Consider the following 24555-nt stretch of genomic DNA (forward strand, 5'->3'; position numbering starts at 1 on the left):
GAAAAGTCCCCTTGACACTTTTGATACTCATGTTCTTTTCTCACGAATATTATCCGGGAATTTTACTCGGCACGGATAACTAATTGTCTGCGATCATTACTCGTGCTGGCGGTGCCGAACGCCATTTCTAAGAATTTTCCACCACTCCAGAAATTCTACGAAATTAGTTGCCCGCCGAAAGCCCCCCTTATCTCTACATCCATAGAGTAGGTACACAAGGCCTTGTCTCCATCCCTCGCATGCACCTGTTTTCGTACTTGTTTTCGACTTGAATGCTTCAAAACAGCTCTGAAGAAACAGTTTCTGAGATAGTTAAGTTTCGTTAGCTTTGTTTATTAGTTTTTTTCTCGGTTGGATGAAATTCTGAAGTAAATCTGACCTCGAAACTACGCAAGCTTACTGTCGTTCCAAATTCATACTTTCCGTACAAAGAAATGGCCAGGCCTCCGTTTATCCGCTTCCCCGTCTGTCCGTACGTTGATGACAGAAAACCGCCTCAACCCTCCTTGTGATACTGCTTGACCGTAAAATCAAATGAGATGATACATCGCAAGAACAAATATTGTGCGGCGCCCCCACGTGGTCTGTAACATGTGCAGCGTCCGACTGGTGCGCCTACATAGGCGATCATTAGGGCGGCCAGTCACATCATGACTGTTCTAACGCTCCTACCAACTCGGGGGTTCAAATGACAATGCCGCTACCAATTGTTCCGATGACGCCACATACCAGAACATAACTCTTATTGCAGGCTGACATGCAAAGGACTAGCCCCTGTTAGCTCAGTAACTGCAAAGTAATATCAATGGTGAATTTCGCGCGAACACTATAAAGGGACGAGCCTCTTTGCTTGCTACACTTGTGGATGACAGGCAGAGCCTTGATAAAAGGCTAGATGTGTTCCCAACGGCGACTAGCCCCATCGCTTAGGTTTTGCGATCACAGAAATCATTACACTCATTTGCCTTTACCTCCCTCAACCAACGCCACAAAACACCTTACTAGTAAAAAGGGTTAAATTGTTTATGCATGATGCAGAAACCTTTTACCTTACACAGAACTAATATATAATATGCAAGGTATAATATATATATATATAATAAATATATAATAAATATATAATAAATATAATTACATAACTAGGTGACTCGTTGGGCAATGAGTTATCGGTTTGCCAACCTGTTTCATCTTATTTCACATCACCCGCGTTCAATTTTTGTTTCCCTTCGTCATTTCTCACAAATACGCTTCCAAACACAACTGCTTGTCGGCAAAGCTCAGGAAGCGCAGACACGGTCCACAGGTGTATCCAGTCAGCCAGCTTCAGACCGAATCGACTGCTTTCACTGCGTTCCGGTGCCTGCCTCTGATTTGGACACGGTGGTGATTTGGACCTCACGGTGCACCACCGCCAGGTCACCTATGCCCAGTGACCAAATTGTTCCACGGTTCATTGTCCATCAATCGGTACCACAAAACGATGGGTGGACGAAACTGTTCGACAATGGAAAGATCCGTAACCATGATACCGCCACAGCAGGCAAAGCGCGAGAAATGCGCAAAAAAGTTTCGAGACTTTTCTCAGGTTCATGTAAGGTGTACAGAAAGAAAATTGCCATAACAATTTGAAACAGCGGGTGAGCTGAGCGACCCGCGAGGGGCACAGCCGTCCAGCTGACCCCACACGCTGCCCAACATCCGAGTTAGTAGCGAAACATTCGGACGCCGTGTAATAGGTCGCGGACTGCCTTCTAGCCACCTACACATCGGGCGTGGCATAGGCACGGGGACCGCGACGCTGCGAAGGTGACCCAGCCCGGCTGGTGAAGGCGGCCAACTACCGCGGCTGGGGATGGCAAGCCGGTGACCTGCTGCAGTCACGTCAGGCGACCGGTGACCTGCCACGGCCGGGTCGGACGGCCGGTGACCTGCCGCCGCCGGGTCGGATGGCCGGTGACCTGTCGCGGCCGGGTCGGACGGCCGGTGACCTGCCGCAGTCACGTCAGGCGACCGGTGACCTGCCACGGCCAGGTCGGACGGCCGGCGACCTGCCGCGGCCGGGTCGGACGGTCGGTGACCTGCCGCAGTCGGGTCAGGCGACCGGTGACCTGCCGCCGCCGGGTCGGACGGCCGGTGACCTGCCGCCGCCGGGTCGGACGGCCGGTGACCTGCCGCAATCGAGTCAGGCGACCGGTGACCTGCCGCGGCCGGGTCGGACGACCGGTGACCTGCCGCGGCCGGGTCGGACGACCGGTGACCTGCCGCGACCGGGTCGGACGGCCGGCCACCCGCCGCTGCTTTCCCCGCCGGTCACAGCTCCCCGAGGTGAGCTGCGCGGCACCCGGCCTCGGCCCGACGCCGCACCGGTCCCGGGGCGCGCTGCACGCGGCCACATCAGCGACGCACGCCGGCTCGGCCGGAAGGCTCCACTCAGAGCCGGCCGGCGTACGTCGCGAGCGACAGCGCTCAGTGTCGCCCCCTCCCCCTCCCCTCATGCGGAACTGCCGTGACGCTGGGCTAGAGCGACGTAATCTGCCAACACGCCCCTTAGCGCTGCGTTAAACCACACAAGCCTCGCGTGTGGCGCGCCCCGCAGTCGTTATTCTGCGTTTCAGCTGGGAATCTACCCCCGCCGCCGTCACGGGGGTGGTATAGCCCGCAACACTCCAGTCGTCGCGGTCCACCACGGCCTGGCAGCGGACGGGACGCCTGTCGCCCCGGCGAGGCGCTAGCGTCCCGTCACGCCGCTCACAGCGTGACGCTGGAGATGACGGACGTCCGAGGCACGGCTGGTGGCCGGGCCCCAACGGTGTGCACTGAGGGACAGAGCCTCCGCGCGGACCCGTCCCGCAGCGATACAACAACAGCATGCGTGTGCGCTGCCTGCATGCCTTCTCGCTATTGACGCTCAGGCTAGAAATGGCAGTCTAATGCGCCGCATCTGATCCATAAAATTAGCGTTTTATATTTCCAGGTCATGAGTTAAAAGGCATGCAATCCGAGTGGCCCGCTTTCATTAGTTGTGCATTTGCGAATATCATCGGCACACTCCGGCACGCCTGCAGCCTTAGCCGTGCTCTTCCCACGGGCTTCCGGAAACTGCGTTGCATGGGAGTTTTTGAAGTCCCTCCCCTCCAACTCTTCCGTCACATCGCATCTTGTAAGCGCCTCAGCTCGCAAGGGTTCAGAACAAATATTTTGGGTCTAAGCTACCTGTTTTTTTATTACAAAAGCAAGCCTTTCCGCAGGGACGACGTGAATGAACAAAAACGGATAAAAGTTTACCTAAATAGTTACGTTCCGCGCGGTATCCCAATCCTAATAACCGGCCTGTGTACTATTTTGGAATGCATCTATTCTGACAGAATTGGCTTAAAGGTACCTACAACGTATGATACGGTTTTCTTTGCAACAAAATCTGGAAAACCCAAGGGGAAAATTCTGAACTCTAAAAACTGTGATCAAACATCTGAAACGAAAATTAAACATTCCTTGAGCGTGGACAGAAAATGATTCATAAACGTCATAACTACTCAACGAGCCAATGAATGTACACAAAATGTAAAAATACGGTATCTAAGGCTTTATGCTATTTACGCCTGTAATTTCACCGATATCATGCCATAAAAGCCGAGCGTCGCCACGTTCGCTCCCTGGACCAGCTGCCAGCACCTCTATGACCCATATCTGTGTCACCATACATCTGAACATTCGGCTTCACACGGATAACCTTTTAAATTGAATGTAGTCGAACAAGAGCTTAGGGGATTATCCCACTATAATGGGAACGCAAGGCGCTTACGCCAACATTAAGGAAAACCCAGCGTTAGCCGCGTGTTTAAGCTGAACCAGCCGCATTGCTGCTTGGTTCGGAAAATTATACATCCGGTTTGTTTTGCCGGCAAGTTCCTTATTTGTGCCCAACCAAGCAGCAGACGAACACACCAGACCATTGTGTTTCTGGGTTCGATAGAGACACTTGCATAGGTCCGCAAGACACTGATTTGCAGAATCGTATTTCCTCTTAATTCTGCCTTCATGCGGCGGGCTGATTCGAACCCCCGCAGGTTTGCTCGACTTCATCGCGAACCGGTAACTACAGTGTTGAAATCTAAATATTTTTTTTTAACTTTAAAATATCCCGACAAAATTTAGCACCGTGGAGTGCTCTGGCGCATGACCAGCACGATATGTGCGACGCACGTCCGGGCACATCGCAGTCTTGTTCACGGTATGCACCACCCGATTGCCCCGCACCATCGAAAGTCCATATTTGATGACAGTTTTCCTAACACCGGATACGTCATAAACAACCGTTTACCATGCATATATATTGAGAATTTCGACTCCAACAGGCGGAGAGCCGAAGCGGATAATGTCATCTTGGACCAATGTTGGCTTCGGCGCCGTTATCGGGATGCGGGAGAGCCGAAGGGGATAATGACACCATGCACCGGCGTTGGCCTCGGCGCCGTTATCGGGACGCGGGAGCCGAAGCGGATAATGTCATCTTGGACCAATGTTGGCTTCGGCGCCGTTATCGGGATGCGGGAGAGCCGAAGGGGATAATGACACCATGCACCGGCGTTGGCCTCGGCGCCGTTATCGGGACGCGGGAGCCGAAGGGGATAATGTCATCTTGGACCAATGTTGGCCTCGGCGCCGTTATCGGGACGCGGGAGCCGAAGGGGATAATGTCATCTTGGACCAATGGTGGCTTCGGCGCCGTTATCGGGACGCGGGAGCCGAAGGGGATAATGTCATCTTGGACCAATGTTGGCCTCGGCGCCGTTATCGGGACGCGGGAGCTGAAGGGGATAATGTCATCTTGGACCAATGTTGGCTTCGGCGCCGTTATCGGGATGCGGGAGAGCCGAAGGGGATAATGACACCATGCACCGGCGTTGGCCTCGGTGCCGGTATCAAGATGCGTTATCAATGATAGCGCTTAGTATACTGCCGGGCAAGATGTCTGATGCTCAACGCAGAGATATTGCAGAGACCGATACATGAGGTGATTGGGACGGATCGAGGGGAACGCAGTGGAGACATTAGCATTCATGGGGGAGGGGGTTAACGGCCGAAATCTGGATCTGGGCAAACTTGAAAATGATACAGTAGTGGTCTTGGCGTCCTTTCATGATTTAACAAGTACACAGGCAGTTGTCACCAGCCTTGTGATGTGAATCGGGGTAAAACAATTTGTTCAAGCGGAAACTTACCTCAATTAATTCAGCTTTCAATAGATCACGTTCAAAATGTTGCCCATTTATGCACGGAAATTACCTGAACTCTATGGCGTGTTTTAGTTTCACAATTTACCGAAAATCATGCATACATTAATAAAAATACCACAATTTTGCATTACGACCGAGTTATTTAAAAACTACCATATTACATTTATCATATATTCTACATTTCCTCTAGGAACACACAGTTCCTAGCTCACGCCAGGCTATGAAGAAACTCCATAGAGAAGTGTGCTGTCATACGTCCACCATTTGCTCCCAAAACATATCATGGCTCCTATGATCATACCATCAACTCAGCATTGTAAGCAACGTTAACGCTGCATGCAGGCCTGGCAGAGCGTTGAGTCTGGACAAAACATTCTGTCGCTTCATTCAAATGCCATGTTAAAATGCTAATGATGGCTGATAGGCAATCCGAGGTCCATATTAGCAAGTGAATTTGAATGCTCAGACATACCCATTTAACAAGCAATCAATGAAACGCGTGACACGATAGACCAGCACGTTAGACTGCATACAAGACGTTACATATCCTGGTCCATGACATGTCAGGCATGATGCGACATGTTAATGGCACTTTAGATCGCACGTCGGGAACGTCGCAGAGCGTCGTGCAAAAAGAGGGACCTCGGATACGCACACGAAATTCCCGTGCACAGCTTCGGAAAGAAAACACACAAGGTACATAATAGTAGCTGCAGCAGCAGTTTTCATTGAGCTATCCAAACCGGAATTTTAAGAAGATGACGGATACTGGGAGGAGATTTTTATGACTTTCATCGCAGATTTTCATGATTTAATACGGCATTCACTTTAATTTAATATGACTTACAAGGTTAACTCCTTTTTACTACTCTTTAATTTTTATGCCAGATATTCAACATCCACACAGTGCTGGCCTTGACGCGGGGCCTGTGGGAAGGCCAGTAAGCCACACCAGTGACGACGTTACGATAATGTTTTCGCCCACAGAGTTACGGAACCGGCAGCTGACGAAAAACTGCGGAAGCGAGACTATTTTACTGTTTCGCTTTCGCCTCGATAATACATTCATGCTTTGGAATCGGCATACGCCTCGTTAATAAGTCATCCAATGGCCTTAAGCTTCGGTTGCGCAACATCCCTTTACAAAGCTGCGATGGAATAGCCCAACTGCACGCCTGCCACCAGCTCAATGATCTTTTGCCCTTTTGTGACTCGGTGCTCCAACCCCTCCCTCTCCTCACACCAAAACTTGGGCGGCTCAGGTGGGATCAATGTCACAGATAACGTCCTCCATGTCATTATGAGCAAGCCGAGCCGAGCCTATCTTAGTTGCGTAAGCAAGAACTTAACAGAAACTGTTCTCCTCGGCAGACCGGGCCGTTTTTTACGGAGCTTCTATCCTTGCAACAGCGAGTCGCGAAGACACGCAGCTGGTTGGGGTGTGACCTCCGGAACGGTGGGGAGCATGTCCGTAACTCTGGCAAGAACGCGGTTTGCCCTCCATACCCCCCCCCCCCCCCCCCCCCCCCCCCAATATCATCACCGAATGTGTAATGCGCCGCTTTGTATTTTCCCTGCTGAAACCTGACTTCTTCCACCCAATGTCCAGGTCATGGATACACCAAAGGTAGTTTGTGTTGCCGAATAGCTGCTGCATGAGACATCCTTTCAAGCTCATAAATTTGGGCAAATAACACCATCCCGAGTTGTTAGATACACGCATTTATTTACTACAAGCTACTTTATGGTGCATCGGTTCCAACAATCCACGCCGAACTGAGCACTGAACAGGTCTGACATCTAGCCTGGTGTGTCACAATGTTTTCCTTGGCAACCTTATACGGGTCAAACAGGACGCTGGCCCTCAGACAAAGACCATGTCCTAAGAGTACGAACACCTATGCAACTGAGAGCCTTCGGTACTGTGGAACATGGGGATCCTTTGGCAAATCTTTCCCAAATGCAATACCTACTCGGCGAAGCGCCTTTCATTCAAGCCCCGATGAGCTATGCCGCGGAACCGGCAAACCACGCTTCAGTCGTGAAAGGAAGCTTGCTGGCAAGTGCAAATCAAAGCCGTCGGCATTCTGGCAATCTTCTGACTCCCGCGCCACAACCATGTCCGGCGCAGAGGATTTGAGAACGGCTGGCCCCACAGCCGACACGAACACTGGGAAGTCTGCGGTACTGGAGGACTCGTTCTTCAGCTTATTTTCCACACGGAACTGGCCACCACATCTCGGACCTTCACCCGCAGTTGAGCGAAGTCTCCACCAAAACGGTGGGGATTTCACACGTTTGTAAAACGACAGGAAACTCCGAAATCGCAAATACACGCCGTACCCGGGGCAGGACAGCACCCCCTCGTAGCTCTTTCCAGAACCGAGTACTCTTCCTAGAGGGCTGTTGGCCATCCTGTTACAAAAATATGTGGACAATCGACAGGGCTCAAACACCTAGAGGGCAGACGATGTAGGCTCAACGAGATTGATTGGATTTGACTGACCGATTGAGAAGAGCGAGAACATGACGGAGCGGGAGAAGACGGAATCATCAACGAGGGGATCGAAAGGGTAAGCCAACTAACACACAGTCAGTCCTACTTCAGTGCCACCCACCGAGGTACTGAGGGCGCCGAGAATAGGCACGCAGGCCATAATCACCAATGTTGCCTTGTCTTAATTTGAGCTTTACATGTGTTCCAACATTTTCACCATCTTTATTCGCATCCCTCACACTAGCGCCGCAGATCAGTTTTAGCCTTGACACAGGCGGTCACCCGGGCCAGCCATCCTTTAAGTTACCTTCGTCCATAGCACCATCTTTATTACTACGCTTTCTATCCCCATCTCCGTCCCCATCCTAGAAAACCTCTTCCACTCCCAACGGCAGATGCAGGAAAAGCCAAATGCACGCTGCTGTTGATATATGGGATGCAACCGCTGGTACGAACACACTCGTAGTCGTGGTACGATCGATTGTGGTAATGTGATCGCGGCACCTCTGAAGAGGTCTAGCCAGCAACGCACAGCCCCGCCTCCTGCCGTGCGCTAAGGAGCCACTATTAGGGGTATAGCCTCTTACTCAGTTGGGAGAGGAGGAGGGGGGGGGGGGGGGGGCTCCCCTACCAAATTTGAAAAGATAGTGGGCCAAACGTAGAAAGGACTCCGTTTGTTGGCTTTTTTGGGACGGAAGCGTCATTTTGCACTGCTCCCCTCCCCTACAACTCAGTTTTGCGAAATTACGCCCGTCGCTCCTATCACCCATGAAGCTTTGCAGCTCGCGCACAGAGAGCAAACTTGCGAAGGACATCGCATGGCTTAATACCCCAAAAGTATTCATTCGATTTCATTCCGCACGTGCAGCTTCTGAGAAAACCTCATGTCACAAGCTGGTTTGGTCGGCTCGTGGACTGGACTGATGAAAACTTGCTGACCGGGGACAAAGAAACAAAAGCAACCAAAGGATCCAAGTCGGAGTGTGCTTCTTGGCAACAGTATTTCGCGAGGTTCGTCCCAGACCACCAACATAGCAACATTCCTAGACTTTGTCAGTGAGCTAACTGACCGCGGGAATGTTGAGGCGACCACCAAGACGTAATGCAACGAGGCTTGCCAGCCTGGAGCGAACCAACTGCAGCCCGGCTGGGACGCAAGCGGACCCCACCAGCAATGTTTGGAAGCAAAACCCACGGTATGCAACCCGACGCCAGTTGCACCGATACGGCCCCCTGCCGTGGACTTGCGTAATGGCTGTGTAAACCAAACACATGCTTACGGCGAAATTCCAGCACACCCTCTGCATAAAGTCTTAGGCGTGAAGCCGCACTGCAGGCTGGGTATTTTCTCCACATTTAAAGCAGTTCTCAGAGTTGGACAAAGCCTTACGCTGTAAAAATAAATATCAGGCATGCACTGTAGCTATGCACGTGCGTATCACTTCCGAAGCGAAGCGTATGAAAAACAACAGACTTGAAACTTTCGGTGACACTTAGAAGCCAGGAGCGCTCGAACTCTTCCCGCATTTTGATCGGATTTACAGGCTTCTGTTATGTGTAGTTCGTACGCTTATGTAGCTCCTTTTGCTCGACCCGGACACGTAGCCAATTCCAGTCAGTAGAAGACGACTTTTCCAAAATTGTTAATTTGACCCATTTCCCGGCGAAATCGCCTAGCATCTAGTGTTAACCTGTTGGCTCAGGGGGCGGGGAGGGGCACGGCCCCTTGGCCCTCCTCTTGGCTATGTCCCTGTGGCCAGTGTTAGGTAGTGTAGTTTTGATTTTGTTATTGTTTCAGCATTATGGAACATCCACTTGAACAAGTACCTTGTGGGCCCATGCAAACATTTTGACTGGCCTTTACATAGAGGTCGTTACGAGGTTACACCTTACACACCTTTACAGTGTTTTTGCCTTGCGTCATGCGCGACATTTTTGGGTATTGTTGGACGCCATGGGCATATTCCGTCAAATGGCTACTCCCATGCAATGCTGCTAAATGTAGCACTGGGCATCTAGGCGCCCCAAACCCTCGCCCCGTGTACCGCGATCGGAGCACTTCACTGTTGCAGATCTCCAACGAGAATGGCCCGACGTTCACTGTGGACGGGGCACCCGAAGTTCCCCACGCAGGCAGGGGCTGTAGTCTGCATGATAACCAGACATTGGGGGGGGGGGGGGGGGGGCGCACGACACGCTCACTCGAGCACCAGGACAGCGATGGTGCTGATGCTGCAGTTGCGACCCTCAGCCGCTGCCCCCTGGGTGGCGCGCTGCCGGGGGTACTGCCCTAGCGGTGGTTGGCTGGCGCCTGCTCGTCGTTGCCGCTCTAGGACTTAACGACGCACTCCATCCTAAGGCTATATGGGGTCGCCTGCCTCTCATCCTGGCAACAAGGGCGGGCACCGCGAAGAATCGAGCCCCATACCTCTAGTTTCCCAGACATGTAGTGGTGAACACAGAAGCGCTAACCACTTCACTAACGTCACACCTCATCGTCCCGCTTGTTTCTCTGGCTGGCGCGCTATCGGGTGCTGCCCTAGCGGTATTTGGCTGGCGCCTGTTCGCCCCAGCCAGCAGCGGCCAGAGCGTGGCCGCTCGGCGCGCCACAGCACCGTCAGGGCGATGCGCCCAAGCACCGTCAGGGCGATGCATTGACGTCTTTTGAGTGAGGCGTGTACGAGTGCCGCGTTGCCCACGTCCCGACTTCCTTCGGCGAACTGGTACTCGCACTCGCAGATGTTATGTCATGCGATGCAATGCTGGATCTATGAAAGGCAACAAATCAATGTCACATCTACCAGCTCACTTCATTTGTCCCATTTTTGTTGTTGTTATTGACTAGTAAACGAGCTATGCCATCCAATACTGCACCAGCCAAATGCAGTCAGAGAGAAAAGACAACTCACAAGAAACTCACAAGTTTCTGGTTCTGTAGACACCCTGGCTACAGAACCAGAAACTTGTGAGTCGGTGAGAGCAACCAGCAGCCTGACTTATCACATATTTGACATCTCACACACAAGTGGTCAATGACTGGAGTATGCCAGTGTGTGTGCGGTGTACATGCGCGAATACCTATGTGTATGCATCTGTATCTGTGAGTGAATAAAGATGCTACACCACTACTGTGTTGCATATTTTAAGATACAGCCCTCTAGGTCATTACATATCATGCATTTATTGACTGTTTGATATCCATGGCAACATATTTTTAACAACCTAAGACCAGAGATAAAAACGCAGGTGTTCAGTTAAGTGTGCCTTAAGCATTCAAGGGACAGAAAGTTGATCACAAGGAGCTGGGATGACAAAATTTTACAATTTTGTTACTGCACGCCCTCAATAGCAATTGTTCTGAAACCAATACTTGTAAGGTGTTCTGGCAAATTCACTTGTCTTTTCATTGCAGCGGGCTGCAACCACAACAATTCTGGCTCTACTACCAAGGAAGACACACACCTATTCAGAGACAAAATTGTGGCTCCTCAGACACCCATCAAACTTAACCAGAGCTCAGCTAGGCCCCCCCCCCCAGGCAAGAAGCACTTTAAAGGTCTTCCTTTTACAAAGGTTGTACAGTGGGTTATAGGAAGTTGCGATGAGGGCCCAGCAGCCATAGTTGTGGATGCATATGTTATAGTGCATGACATGCACATTTGTAGATGCACCATGACATACAGATGGATGGACATATGTTCCCAGATCTAAGATAAAGTTTCTTTTTTGTATAATAAGGAAAACCAAAGCTGTTTAGAAGTACTTCCTTCTATAGTGAAGTTGACCCCTATTTAATCTGATGATGGGCAAGGACCCAGATGCCAATCTCCTACCAGGTGTGCCTCTTTCTCCTGGCAGTGGGAACAGAGTTGCTCCAGCTGAACTTGCAGCAGGTGGTAGACAACTGGATTTACCAGAAGCATTTCAGACATTGGTCTTTGAACATTTGTGATCAAGGGCCTCCTGCAGCAAGAAAAGAAGAGGCTTAGATACTCAGCATCAACTTACCCCATCAACTTTTTGTCCCCCAAATGCATCAACACATGCTTATCTCAATATTTGATGCTTGATCCCTAGCCTTATACTGTGAGATTCTGTTCTCATGATTCTTCAACATCAGGCATGCCATGGTCCATGGGGTCCCTAGCTTCCAAGTGTAACATGACAGTGGTGTAAATCCTTATGCTAGACACATAGACACAAACCTCCTAAAGTGCAAGCAGATGCAGACACACCAAAGTTGGTGTTATGGGACATCTCAGGCACAAGGTCAGTTACAATGAAGCAGAGACATCAGCTGCCTCATATGGATTGCTGTCACAATGTGCAATGTCAAAAAGTGAAATGGGTTTTCATTTAAGTGTTGTGTGTTTTCATTTCACTGCAAACATAACAGCCTGAAATACTCCCATTTTTAAACAGATATACCAAAGAACAGAAATATGCCTACTCTGGCCACCACCTAAACAAGTTTTTTCTGACATACCAAACATACTGGCTGGGGAGCAGCTCACGCCACATTCTGACCAACTAAGGAGTTCAAAAATAGCATTGATAGGCTCCAGCTAGAAATTTTAGTTGTGAGTTCTGGGCTACCCTGCACAACAATGTAACTCATAATAGACCTCTATTGACAAATCAAAAATTGTAGTAGTCAAATAAATTTAGCATGAATTACTCTGATGCATATACATTTAATAAACACTCAGTTATATACCTCCCATGAGCCACACAATGTATTTAAAATAAAATCAGATATGCTGCACCCTGAAATGTATAACATGGAAACAATTCCTTTGGCATCTTTTATCCAAAATACTTAGCACAGACATGAGTCATTGTTAGTGCATTAATAGCTTTCCTTGCTAGCAAATACCAGGTCAACTACTTAAACACCATGTCCATTGTGCCCTGCTGTGCTTACCTTCTAGACGCCATCTTCTAAAGCTTGCTGATTCCGCCACAATGACTGGGTATGTGAGTCTTGGACAACAAGCAACTTCAGTAGATGTTTGTAAACTTGCTCTTGAAGGACACTTCAAAATCAATGTGGGATTTCAATAACTGGGTTCACAACTCTTTAGCCAAGGGTTTCAAACATGCAGAGGGCATGCAACTCCTTCACGCTTCAACTCAGTTTTCAAAAACAATCTTCATGAGCAATCATGAAACCAGAGGGCCAACAACCTGGGAATTACCATCCAGCATTAATGATAAATTGCTTGATCCAACTATCAAGACAAGCTCCTCCCTTTGTTCATGGAATTTCCACTGCCTCCTGCAACACGAACAGTGTGCACAGTGGCTCCCTTAGGCTTCGGGACAGATCCAAACCAAGTAGTTTTGGGATTGCGGAAGGGGTCGACGTCTCACGCTCGCAACCGTCCAATGATACCAAAGTCTGACGGCTCTCTCCGCCAGCGCACAAATATCCGAAGTTCCCACCACTTTCGCAGTGCCCCTCCTCCAGTATCTACCTACCAATACGCCCACGACCCTCCCCACTGCACAGCGGCTCACCCACTCCCCGTCGTCATCGCCGTAGTACGAGTCGCAGCGTTTAGTAGCTCGGGTAAAATATTGCTGTCCTACAGATAAAACAGATGGCGCCACGGGATGCAGCAATCACGCCCACATCACTCTGTTCGCAGCGCAACACTAGGCTAAACAGTCTGTGACGTCAGTGTCCACGGCCTTTAGTTTGTTTTGTGGTATTTGTACGATTATCATTTCAATTAGAAGAGGTAAAACATTTTGGAATGCCTACAGCTAGTAGCCTCACTACTCAATAACTACTTTGAAGTTTGACAGTCCGAACCTTAAGTTGTGAGATCCAGAATCACGGAGCTGCTATAATCCCTTAGAAGTAAAACGTTTTGTTCTGCGCAAACTTTATTCTTAAGGACAAAAAATTACTGCAACTATTCACATGTCACTTAATGAAATGCGTATTTTAGGAAGTATTCTTCAATCATCCTGATCTCGGTTACCAGTGACGTCAGATACCAGGTTCAGCAAATATTTTATCATGCCCGAAAACAGGTGCATTTTTATCAGATGGCACAGATTGCATTGCCCGAAAACTATTGGAGTTGTTCGCAGCAAATCAGGCTTAAGTCGGGTGAGTCGTGAATCGGGTAACGGGTGCACTGTATTTGTCCATGTCAATTCCTTGTGGAAAAGGGTTTTCTAGTCGTGACTCAAGGATGGAAAATTACAAGTCTCGCGAGACGTTTGATGCTGATGTTGAGCAATTTCTGCTTTCCGGTGATATTTCGTGTTTTTTGTTGCTAAGGTGGGTACTGAGGTCGGTGCTTGGACTGCACATAATGAGTGCAAACTGCAAGTAGGCGAGGATTGGGCCCGTGGTGCCGCATTTACGACGGTGAGTGGTTATATATATATATATATATGTATATATATATGTATATATATATATATATATATATATATATATATATATCGTGGAGTGATCATTATCCATCGTTGAAGCCGCAGATTGCTCGTCCTTGGTCAGTTTTTCAGCTGAACCCCCAAGCTTCGTGCATATTTAAGGATGGCTCTGCATTGGGGATGGGAAGTAAGTAACAGTAGAAGGCTGCTTTATTTGGTGCAGGTTTCCCATCTAGCTGACATAGGCGGTGTGAATTTACGGGATTAGTGCAAAGAAAGAAATGTCGTTCAGACTTTCACTAACGGGGCTGGCAAATTGACAAAACCACAGATTTTCATGCCTGCAAGATGAATTTGCAAGGAAAGTTTTGTTCCACTTTTTAAATCATTTTTCTGTCCACTGTCCTGGTCACCAGTTGATTATTATATGGTCATCCCTATCCTTCTACCAGCATTTGATTGTGCTGGCTGAAAGGCAAAAATCACTGATGTTTTCCCAAGGTGTTGTGTGACAACTGCAACAGAAAGATGAGACAGTTCTGTTAGCCTTATTTGTCTTAAAATGAGCAGGAGGAAGGGGAGATAGATGGATCAGTATTTTAGATGCATGTCTTTATCAAAACAACAATGGCATGCAGGCATTTCACAAAGGCAGACATTTTATTTTTATGCAGGCATGTGGCCAAAATATTAACACATCAGTGCCTCCTTTCTCCTGATTATTCTAAGGCTAACAGCACTGTTTTACCTATGTGCCTAATGCTGCTCACAAATGCAATGTACAACTTGCAACAAGATATTTACATTGGTAAAGGTACCTTGAGTACCTCAAGTATCTCAAGCACTCAGGGCCTTTTGCCTATGATGCTCTTAACAAGTACTTAAAAGATACTGTGATTTTCCTTTAATGCTGTAATGACAGCATATAAATTTGACTGCCCAATCTTACCTTACCTTACCTTACCTTATGGTGATCAGGAATTGTAAAAGGTCACTAGGCCTGTAGGTCCCGGTCTTGTCAGGCTCCCAGTCCGGTAACCAAACAGTCTCAAATTATGGGAATATTCAGTGTGGGACGTGTACATGATGTCAGCCCAGTGCCCATCAAGCCTAGCCTTGAACTGTTCAACTGAGGTCGATGACACGACCAGGTGCAGGTGCGGAAGAGCGTTCCAGTCGTTGACAGTCCGTGTGCTGAATGAGTTGCGACCGACGAGAGTCCTAGCTCGAGGTTTTCTGAGCTTCCATTGGTGTCCTCTCGTCACCTCCGAGTTGTGCCTTGTCAGGAACTCCTCTTCCGATAGCGACATGCCTCCATGAAATAGCTGGTACACTGTTTCCATGTCTCCCTTGCGACAACGATAGTACAGTGAGGGCGGCTGAAGGAGTCTGAGCCTCTCAGGGTATGGCTGGCGCCTCACTTCATAGACAGCCGGGTAGCTCGTCGCTGAACTCGTTCCAGCCGTTTCTGGTCCAGTTTGCCGAACGGGCCCAGATAACGTTGCCATACTCTAAGTACGGACATACTAAGATCTTAAAAAGCAATGGCAACGTGCGAGAAAGACGATTTGCAAGAAATGAAAATGTTGAAAAAAGAAGAAAAAGAAATGTGAAAAAACAGCATCTTGCCTTAACACCTCTGCTTTGAAGAAATTTAAATAATAATGATGTCAGCAAACCTTATAAGGACTACCATAACTCTGTCCCTACACGTGAACCTGTGATTGCACCTAACAGCATTTTTGTGGACTTAGATGTGATGGTATAGTCTGTCTCTGCATACTGAAAATGGACATTTTGAGCACAGCAGTGACATAGCCAGCATTTCAGTTCACATACGGATAAATCTGAGTGCTCAGAGTCTTGCGCATGAATGACACCAATTTTGACATATAAGTCACCGATGCTGTCAGGAATTATGATGTTGCCAAGGAAGTTTCAGTATAGTCAAAATCAAATATTTTTCATGCTAAAATAATTTGACAATTCAGTGCAAATTCAGTGACCTTAGTGACACATGTGACTGCAAGGGTCACTGGTGAGGTTGGCACTGACATCCCACACAGTGGACATGTTTTTTTGGAGCCTGGCCCCTGGTCTTCTACATTATCTGCACCTATAGCTTAAAACATATGGCTTGGAGCTGTATAAATTGCATCAGGCTCATGGTGTGAGTACTCAAATTATTTATAAAAGGTATGTTTCAGTTATATTTATACACCATGATATTTTGTATAAATATCATAGTTGATACCAACCAACCAAACATTAATGCCACTACACCAACTACACCAAACCTACACCAACCAAACATTACTGCATTGGTATTGTCCCATCAGTATATTTAGCATTGGAGATAAAATTGTGTTGGTTTCTTGTTATCATTGGCATTGTCATTTGTGCACGCCAAAATTCATGTGATATAATTTGCGATGACTGACTGCTTCGCAAGGCTGCGCTGTGCAGCATGTGCTGCGGCTTGCGAGGTATGCTGTGTTACAGTCCAGACTAGTGTCATAACTCACAGTCACATCAGTTGTACACTTCATCATTGCCTGGCTGCGTGCAGGTCGGCTGCTCCGTCACTGGGTCCTGTGTCTGCTGTCTGCTGGTCTCCTGACGGCGCGGCCGCGGCCCGTTCGTGGCGTAGGCGGCGATGGCGGCGCGCCCGCCGGGCTTCCCATCGCCGTCAGACGGCTCGCTGCCCGGCCAGCAGGCCCGCTTCGGCTCGGCCGGCGCCGCCCCACCCATGCGCAGCTACGGCTCGCCCGGATACGCGGTGAGCGGTGATTGATGGCCACGTGCGGGCCGCACCCTGGTCTGTCCAGGAACGGCCCGCCCTCATGGGACACCCGCATGACTGTCGAGGCAGGCGATCTCCCTCTGGGATGTGATGAAAAAGGTGTAGAATAAAGTTTGGGCACACAAATTGTGCGCTAGATTGATAATACAAACACCAGGGTTTCCTTAAGCAGCATTGTGGCTGATCTTTTTCTTTTTGTGGAGTCATGACTGGAGCACAAGGGAAGTGTAGGTGGCATTCCCATACATTGTGTATCTTGTGGAGGGCATCTTGAAAGCAGCCTTTCATCCATTCCAAGCACAATTGCTGCCAATGAGATTGCAGTGTCAGGCACTTTCCTTCACTTTCACGGTACATCTTTTTTACTAACATCATTCGTGACCCAGCACATTTGTGGGCTGTTTTGTCATGCCACACAGCCCAGCTGTGTTCCTCTGTGATCAGTGGTGATGTGGCACTGGCCGTGACGCAGTGTCCCGCCTGTCCGTCACAGGGGATGCCCGCCCAGCACGGCCAGTTCCCGTCCAGCAGCACCCAGAACATGATGCAGCGCTCGGGTGAGTGCGGCTCCGTCCGCCGTGCGCCCGCCGCGCCGCCTGGTGGCCGCCTGACACGGGGCGTGTCATGCCAGCTCGGTGATAGTTGTAGCCGGTCAGATGCACTCGGCTGTGTTTTCGATTTGGTACGTGCCGTTTTTTTGGCAGGGGGGGGGGGGGCTCATAGGCTCTTGTTTGAAGTAGCTGCAGGGACGAAGTTGAAGATCTAGAAGGCCATGTAGTGATGGGCGCCTGTCTCGTGTCGCCGTGGAGGCCTCCCGTGACCCCTGCCCCTGGTGGCCGGCCACGCGCTGGCGGCCCTTTGTTGCAGATGGCAGAACGTTATAACACTACGCCCCTCTGGTCTAACCTCCCGGCGACATTTCTTCACAGGGGGCAGCATGGTGCAGAACCAGTACCCGCCGAGCCGGGCGCCCGCCATGCCTAGCGGCGGCAAGCGCTCCTCGGACGCGCGCCGCCGTCTCCAGCCAGCCCATGAAGAGGTAGGCCTCGGTCGGCCCGCCGCTGTCTGCGCGGTCCGCGCCCACGCGGCTGCAGAACCCGCCGGGTGGACCGTGACGCAGTGCACGGTCTCACGACTCCCGACCGTATCATGTGTGTGTGTGTGTGCGTGTGTGTGTGTGTGTGTGCGTCCGGACTGACATTGCGCCATCTGTCGCTGCAGCGCCAAGAAGAAGAAGCGGATGGCGGACAAGATCCTGCCGTGGAAGGTGCGTGACCTGGTGCCCGAGTCGCAGGCCTACATGGACCTCCTGGCTTTTGAGCGCAAGCTGGATGCCACCATCATGCGCAAGCGGCTGGACATTCAGGTAGGACTTGCAGTGTTCATCGGCGCTGTGAAGGCAGCGACGTCAGCAGTGCATCCTGCTAAACGGTCGGTGTGTAGCTTTGTCAATCTTACAATGGTCTTCGAGTAAACCCATGATGCCATCCCTAGCACCGGATGAAGGACGAGAACCCTGCCACCGAAAAGCTCCCGGACAGCATTCCCACGCCAAACATTTCGAGAACTTCGCAGTACGGTGTTGAGTATGGTGCACTCATTTATTACTCACATCGGTGTTTCGAGTCACCCCTTTTGCCTGAATCTTGCCCACCTGGGGCCTGCTGTTGTGGCTGCTCTTCATTCGTGGGCAACATTTTTTTGTTTGTTGAGGCAATGCTACCTCGTCCTATTCACCCCATAGGAGCAGAGTCTGTCCCTAGAGTACCGACCGTGTATTAATCGTCATCCACTGTAACTTAGCTGGCGTCAAAGCAGTCCGGAGTAGCACCTGTCACGCATCGACCCGTCCAACACGGCGTTCACACCTTGTGTCGCGAGTTTAACTGTCCTCTGGCGCTCGCGTAGGAGGCACTGAAGCGGCCGCTGAAGCAGAAGCGGAAGCTGCGCATCTTCATCTCCAACACGTACTTCCCGGCCAAAGAGCCGGTGGACGGCGAGACCGAGGGCAGTGCCTCCTCGTGGGAGCTGCGTGTCGAGGGCAAGCTGCTGGACGAGACCAAGGCCGATGCCAGCAAGGTCAGTAACATCGGCCGGGTCGGGGACGAGACCAAGGCCGATGCCTGCAAGGTCAGTGACATCGGCCGGGGCGGGGACGAGGCTGAGACGAACGTGGTCAGACGTAGTGGCTGAGGGTGGGAACAAGGCCGAGACGAACATGGTTAGACGGAGTGGTTGAGGGGTGCGGACGAGGCCGAGACGAACGTGGTCAGATGTAGTGTCCGGGGACAGGGACGAGGCTGAGACGAACATGGTCAGACGTAGTGGCGGAGGGCGGGGACGAGGCTGAGACGAACATGGTCAGACGTAGTGGCTGAGGGCGGGGACGAGGCTGAGACGAACATGGTCATACTCAGCGGCCGGGGTGGGAACGAGGCTGAGACGAACGTGGTCAGACGTGGTGTCCGTGGGTGGGGACGAGGCTGAGACGGACATGGTTTAGGCGTAATGGCTGAGGGTGGGGACGAGGCTGAGACGGGCATGGTTAGGCGTAGTGGCTGAGGGTGGGGACAAGGCTGAGACGAACATGGTCATACTCAGCGGCCGGGACGGAAACGAGGCTGAAACGAACGTGGTCAAACGTAGTGTCCGTGGGTGGGGACGAGGCTGAGACAAACATGGTTAGGCGTAGTGGCTGAGGGCGGGGACGAGGCTGAGACGAACATGGTCAGACGTAGTGGCTGGGGGCGTAGTGACTGAGGGACATGACCAACGGCAAACCCATCTTCAGCCCAGCGATGCAGACGCGCCGGGTGTTCCTCACCCTCCCTGGCACTAGCAGTGGCTGCCCGCCGGAGCCGGCACGCTGGTGTCGCTGTCCGGAGCGGGACACGGCACTCGGCGCCTCTGCACCTCGCCACTCGAGGTGTTCAGGCGCATGTGAACATTCGCGGCCTAGCCGTGCCGTCGCGGCATCGTAGCGTAAGCCGTACCCCTGCCATCCTGCTCCATCCCACCTCGCTTTGTCAGACGTTGGCTCTGTGTATTTGCACACCTAAGCCTGACGTCACCACTGACCGACCCGCTCACTGCAGTAGGGCCGCCTCCTTCCAACCGGAGATGCGCCCACCGACCCAGTCACCGCAGTAGGGCTGCCCCCTCCAGCCGGAGATGCGTCCACCTACCCACTCACTGCAATAGAGCCGCCTCCCTCCAGCCGGAGATGCGTCCACCGACCCGCTCACTGCAGTAGGCGCCGCCTCCTTCCAAACGGAGATGCACCCACCGACCCAGTCACCGCAGTAGGGCTGCCTCCCTCCAGCAGGAGATGCGTCCACCCACCCAGTCACTGCAATAGGGCCGCCTCCCTCCAGCCGGAGATGCGTTCCACCGACCCGCTCACTGCAGTAGGGCCGCCTCCCTCCAGCCGGAGAAGAGAAGGCGCCACCGACCCGCTCACTGCAGTAGGGCCGCCTCCCTCCAGCCGGAGATGCCGCCCACCGACCCCGCTCACTGCAGTAGGGCCGCCTCCCTCCAGCCGGAGATGCGCCCACACACCCCAGTCACTAGCAGTAGGGCTGCCTCCCTCCAGCCGGAAGATGCGCCCACCACACCCCAGTCACTGCAGTAGGGCTGCCTCCCTCCAGCCGGAGATGCGCCCACACCCCAGTCACTGCAGTAGGGCCGCCTCCTTCCACCAGATGCGCCCACACACACCCTTACTGCAGTAGGGCCGCCTCCCTCCAGCCGGAGATACGCCCACACCCCAGTCACTGCAGTAGGGCCGCCTCCCTCCAGCCGGAGATGCGCCCACACCCCAGTCACTGCAGTAGGGCCGCCTCCCTCCAGCCGGAGATGCGCCCACACACCCAGTCACTGCAGTAGGGCCGCCTCCCTCCAGCCAGAGATACTCCCGATACAATCGCACCGACTCCGCGCGCTGAGCTGACGTCACTGTCCGCAGACCAAGCGCAAGTTCTCGTCCTTTTTCAAGTCGCTGGTGATTGAGCTGGACAAGGACCTGTACGGTCCGGACACCATCTGGTCGAGTGGCACCGGACCGCCACCACGCAGGAGACCGACGGCTTTCAGGTGGGGTGGCCTCACCCCGGGGGCGGCACCAGCGCTACTCAAGGAGGGAGTGCCTGTTGCCTGGCGACGAGTCGTTGTTGAAGGGGGTATGCCACCTTTTGGTACTGTTCACGTATTGTTAGATCAGGTGCGAACAATTTGATCAGTTATACCATTTTTCTCGAAATCCTTCCAAGTACCTCAGAATTCGGTTTTGAAATAGCCCACCCTGCAGGAGAATGTTATGGAACGCGCTGCTTGCCACTTTGAAAGTAATGCATTTAATTTCCATTACTTCTCCACTTGTTTATCTGTAACGTTTGCAACACATTAATTTGTCGAAATATGTATGTAATAAACGCTACGAAAGATTGAAACACTTCGTTTAAACAAAACAAAAAATATGCGAACATGAAGGTTGTGCCGCGAAGTCAACGAAACGTTATGCTATGATTTCGATTTTCTCCCCTCCCCCCCCCCCTCCCCCACATGGTGTTCACCACAGGGACTCTTTCGAGGCGCATGTGGGTTTGGGAATGGGAGTATCAATCGTACATAGTGACGCGCGGTTCAAACTTTGACCAATGCCCCATCTGTAACAGGCCATTGCCGCCCGCAAATCACAAATGGTCTTATATGTGTACCAATAGCGGTGCCAACGGCGGTTGTTTTAACGACGACGGTTGCGGCAACTGCAGGAAGAAGCGTAGTGCAGTTACGAAGCGTTGGCAGCGTAACTGGACTCGGAAAAATTAAAAGTGGCATCATTATGACGTCTTGACGTTCATGCAGTGGTGTTACCCGGTGCTTTTTTTAGACGCAACTGGTCCTGGGGTTTCACTAGAGTATGTTTTTTAAAATATGCTCTAAAGGTGCTGCACTTCCTCTAAACAAAGCTCGGCGCACCAGTTGCCAGATTTTTGTACATTGTTGTGGAAATGTCCGTAGCTTTTCAGGCGCGTGCCGTTTGTCGGTGGCGTGCTGCACACTGTGAGTGTCCCATCTCCGTGATGCCGCGTCGTGCCGTTCCGCTGACTGCAGACTGTGACCTAACCTGACCTGACCCGACCTGACCTGACCTGTCCTGGCCCTGACTGTTCCGTGCAGGTGAAGCGGCCCGGCGACAAGAACGTGCGCTGCACGATCCTGCTGCTGCTCGACTACCAGCCGCCGCAGTTCAAGCTGGACTCGCGGCTGGCGCGCCTGTTAGGCGTGCACACGCAGTCGCGGCCCGTCATCACGCAGGCGCTCTGGCAGTACGTCAAGCACAACAAGCTGCAGGTGAGACGCGCGGCGGATCGAGGTCACCTCCGTCGGGGGTCCGTGCACGCCGGTTGCCAGGGGTTTGATGTTGGGTTGTGTCACTGGCTGGCCCCAGCTGACTGTGCAGGTGAGATGTAGTTCCATACATTTTATCTCATAGATCTTGTATGTTATAGCATCATGTAGGTGTTTGATAGGTGGTAAAGAACTCTTGTTAAAATAATCCAACCAATAGCTTCTTGCAGATTTCATTTGAAGATTTAAGTTGCATTTCATGGCTTCAACATGACACATTTCATGGATGCAGGGGAAGTGGTTGGTAGTATTGGATGTGATAGGGTTTGAAGTAGTTACTTTGGGAAGGACAAAAGAGGACAGTACAGGCTAGGCTAGGATGAACACCGATGGAATAATATAAGATAGACAAAACGGGGCGGGGACGGGAGAAGCGGCGCAGGACATGGGAGATCAAGACAAACTGAGCAGGGTTTGACATTATAGGACAGAAAGTGGACATGGTCTGAAACGACAGGACGGACGGCGCCTGACCAGCTCCCTCTGTCTCTGGCCGGCAGGACCAGAGCGAGCGGGAGTACGTCAACTGCGACCGGTACCTGGAGCAGATCTTCCAGTGCTCGCGCATGAAGTTCGCGGAGATCCCGCACCGGCTCAACTCGCTGCTGCACCCGCCCGACCCGATCGTCATCAACCACACCATCACCGTCGAGGGCGCCGAGCAGAAGAAGACCGCGTGCTACGACATCGAGGTCGAGGGTGCGTGCCGCCATCCCGGCGCTCCCGGTTTGTTTGTTGTGTTCGCCTGTTTGTCCCATTCCCCGAGTTAGCCGGCTTGGCGTGACAGCGTGGCGACGGGAGACCGGGGCTGTTTCATCAGCGTCGGAGGCGCAGGCAGGTCCCCCTCGACGCTGAGCTGGGCCAGTTTGTTTGTGTTCGCCTGTTTGTCCCGTTCCCCGAGCTGACCGGCTGGCTTGACAGCGTGGCGACGGGAGACCGGGGCTGTTTCATCAGCGTCGGAGGCGGCAGGCAGGTCCCCCTCGACGCTGAGCTGGGCCAGGTGGTTTGTGTTCGCCTGTTTGTCCCATTCCCCGAGCTGGCCGGCTGGCGTGACAGCGTGGCGCGGAGAGGCCGAGATGTTTCATCAGCGTCGGAGACGCAGACAGGTCCCCCTCGACGCTGAGCTGGGCCAGGTGGTTGTGTTCGCCTGTTTGTCCCATTCCCCGATTGGCCGGCTGACGTGACAGCGTGGCGGCGAGAGGCCGGAGATGTTTCATCAGCGTCGGAGGCGCAGGCAGGTCCCCCTCGACGCTGAGCTGGGCCAGGTTGAACTTCGCGGCCCGCAGGGCTGACGCTTTCAGGGACCGTTGATTCATGGCGGCATGTTTCGTCGTACGCGCTTCTTGTGCAAACCATGATCGCTACATTGAATCTCGCGCGGCAGATTTTGCCGCCACCAGTGTAAGGCTGTGGTTGTTTGTCCGGCATGCAGTCAATGGATTTTTTTTTAAAGATTTGATTCGAACCCTTGAATGGATGGATTTCAGGGATCAGAGCTCACGCTAAGCATGCTGTTGTGTGAGCCCTGACCCCTACCATCCGATCGCGCAATTCCATGTCAACGGCAGAATTTTTGTGGCGAAAGCTTAACGTGCCGCAACGCTCGGCACGGTCCGTCCTGCCCCTGACGTCAACTGACCTTTAGCGCGACCGCTGCCACCGGCCGCAGGCCATACCTGTCAAGGGCAATAGCGAGCGCCCTAAAGCGACTCGAACCCACCCGCCACGGGTGGGTGGATCGGAAGGCAGGCGCTCTAACCAACTGAGTCTACCGGGACGGACGGATTCATGTGCACCTGAATCTGCGCTCGGCGTGGATGATCCTTTTTCAGTTGGGGCCGCGCCACCGCCCTCGCCTCCCCCACTCTCCGGGCGGAGCCCAGTTGAGGGGCGCCGAATGGCCTGACCGGGCGCGGCTGTATCACGGCTGGCTCGGGTGCTGAGGCTGCGCCGCCTCGCCGCAGGTGGACGACACGCTGAAGACGCAGATGAACAACTTCCTGCTGTCGACGGCCAGCCAGCAGGAGATCCAGAGTCTGGACAACAAAGTGCATGAGACAGTGGAGCTGATCAACCAGTACAAGATCAACCGCGAGTTCTTCCTCAGCTTCGCCCGTGACCCGCAGCAGTTCATCAACAAGTGGCTCGTCTCGCAGAACCGCGACCTCAAGGTACGCTGGCGGCAGCGCAGGTCTTGGGTTCCGCTTCACCCTGAG

General features: G+C 52.1%; 1 protein-coding gene and 1 long non-coding RNA gene across 2 annotated transcripts in view; one reads left to right on the forward strand and one right to left on the reverse strand.

Annotated features, from left to right (window-relative positions):
* LOC119096753 (tyrosine-protein phosphatase non-receptor type 11-like) overlaps nucleotides 1–24555 on the reverse strand; it is a 90306-nt gene that overhangs the window by 33948 nt on the left and 31803 nt on the right.
* On the forward strand, nucleotides 16805–17942 carry LOC119096754 (uncharacterized). The gene is made up of 3 exons (XR_005094081.1): nucleotides 16805–16906; nucleotides 17424–17487; nucleotides 17860–17942. It is a non-coding gene; the product is annotated as an uncharacterized LOC119096754 (long non-coding RNA).

The sequence above is a fragment of the Pollicipes pollicipes genome, unplaced genomic scaffold (genome assembly GCF_011947565.3).
Source record: "Pollicipes pollicipes isolate AB1234 unplaced genomic scaffold, Ppol_2.1 Scaffold_4295;HRSCAF=5057_pilon_pilon_pilon, whole genome shotgun sequence".
Lineage (NCBI taxonomy): Eukaryota > Metazoa > Arthropoda > Thecostraca > Pollicipedomorpha > Pollicipedidae > Pollicipes > Pollicipes pollicipes.